We start from the raw sequence: 2,500 nt of genomic DNA, 5'->3' as shown, positions 1-2,500 counted from the left end.
AAAATACTTTTGATCAAATCCCTGTCGTAACTCTAGGTGTTGATTTGTGGGAGGGACAACGAGGCTGTCGAATCGTCCTCTAACTCTTGGTCTAACTTCATGAATAAATCAAAGTTAAGAGTCGAAAATTACAGCAAGTTATAACTTTCTTTTTCTGAAGAATGATGAGGGAAACGGGTGTAACATCTTCCCTTGTTTAGCTCATCATATGAAAATATATCTTAGTTACGACGTGGAATAGATCTTAGACATATTTCAGTATCCATGGCCTGGCGTCTTAACGTAATTCTTGGAACGTGAAGGTAGGCGGAATGAAAAGGACTGTGTTCGGTGCCATATAGAGAAATAAAAAGGGAGCTTCCTGAATATGTGAGTTAAAACACACACACACACACACACACACACACACACACACACACACACACACACACACACACACACACAGGAAATAACCAACGCAGGAAAGGTAAATTAAAAAGCAGAAGACGTAAAATATCAGACGACTTATCGCTAACTCAGAATTAATATCCACGTCCAAAGTTCAACGCTGCTTCAAAAATCAACGCTACTTCTGGCTCTACATGCTCTTTGAACGCGCTGATGAAGAGGTTAGAGGTTTAATTAACTCTATATTTACTACAAGGTCTCGTAAATTGAATAAAAGCGTTTGGAAGTGGTAAAAATTAACAAGATTACATTTACAATAGAATCGGAACCACTGTCAACACCATTTCTGACTCTATATATACTTTCAACACGCTAATGCACCTGACTGGCCCTCCACACACACACACACACACACACACACACACACACACACACACACACACACACACACACGATCTCTCTCACTAACACAGAGCCCTAACTCACCTAATCTAATAACCCCCTTTGTCCACACACTCAAACTAACACTCACTTCCACCACTACACTCCCATTTCCACGCTCTCTCTCTCTCTCTCTCTCTCTCTCTCTCTCTCTCTCTCTCTCTCTCTCTCTTTAGCACTTCACAACTCTTCCAGCCAAAGTAGGTTAAGAGAAATTAAAGGCTGGGAATGAACACCACTAGTGAGAGAGAGAGAGAGAGAGAGAGAGAGAGAGAGAGAGAGAGAGAGAGAGAGAGAGAGAGAGCATCAAAGAAAATGAAGCAAGCCAAGCAGAAAGCAATAAGGAATAACAGGGCAAGATACACACAGACTGACACAAAAGAAAGGGAGAGGAAGGAGGAGGAGGAAAGAGCAAGGGAGGAGGAAAATTAGAGATGAAGGTGAACAGGAGACAAAGAGAGAGGGAGAGTGAGAGAGGTGAAAGATGAAGATGGAAGCCAGTGTAGTTTGGACAATTACTAATATATATACTTACAGGTGTGTGTGTGTGTGTGTGTGTGTGTGTGTGTGTGTGTGTGTGTGTGTGTGTGTGTGTGTGTGTGTGTGTGTGTGTGTGTGTGGTAGGAACTGTGTATGGTAGTGTGTGTATGGTAGGACTTAAGTATGGCAGTGTGAGTATATCAGTATGTATCTATGGAAATATATGGACGAGGTTATGAAGGCAAGGAGTGTTTCAGCATACTATAATATTACCATGATTACAGGTGTGTGCTGGTGGCTGTATATAAAGGTAAGCCTACAAAATATATGGATATGACTTAACAGATCTGAGTCACAGAAATGTCTGAATTATTTCCCTATGCTCAACCCCAATAATTAGATGATTTTTTGGTCTTTAATTTCTCTCCAGGCGATTTTCTTCAGCTTAGGATAGACTCACGAAACTGGTTGGATTTTTATATGAGGGTTTCAGTAATCCCTTCACTTCCGTACGTCTCCCTCAGCCATTTCACCCCGATAATGCAGTGTTATCTCCTATCAGTGTTACCGTCAGACGATTTTTTGTGGCACAGTGGAGATCTTTCAAGCTGGGGAGGTTTGATATTTACCTCATTAATATTTCGCTGCTAAAGGACCTTCCCAACAATAAAATCGTCTGATTGTATCAAGAATAAAGGTAAAAATTATACGTTGTCGGACTGAATGGATTTAGGTGAATATAACTGTGTAGTGGTGGAAATAACAACAGAATAAATACGTCCTTGAGGTGAATGGGTCTTAAATAGTGAAGAGAAAGACTAGCTAAAAATTGTATGGTATTTTCTGAAGAGCAAGATCAAGTTGGATGGTGTTTAACCTTTCTGTATTACTGCAGGTGTTCACTCTGTCATTTGACACACAGACTGATTCAACTTAATAACCACAAGAGAATCCTGGCTGCCTACCTGTGTCTATTTTTTTCTATCTATCTATCTGTTTATCTATCCTAACTATCTATCTTTGTTCATCAGTCTGTATGCAGTCAGATGCTTTATACTTGATAGGGGTGGCCACTAACAAATCGCCTCCATGTCGTCCTGTCTCCTGCCATTTGGCTGCCCATTGACCCCCAGCTCAGGCCTGTCTCTCTCATAATCCCTCTCCACCCCATCCCTCCATCTCATCCTCGGTC

The sequence above is a fragment of the Coenobita brevimanus genome, chromosome 116 (genome assembly GCF_032717465.1).
Source record: "Coenobita brevimanus isolate Jiangsu-jjx chromosome 116, ASM3271746v2, whole genome shotgun sequence".
Lineage (NCBI taxonomy): Eukaryota > Metazoa > Arthropoda > Malacostraca > Decapoda > Coenobitidae > Coenobita > Coenobita brevimanus.
This window is presented reverse-complemented; position numbering follows the sequence as displayed.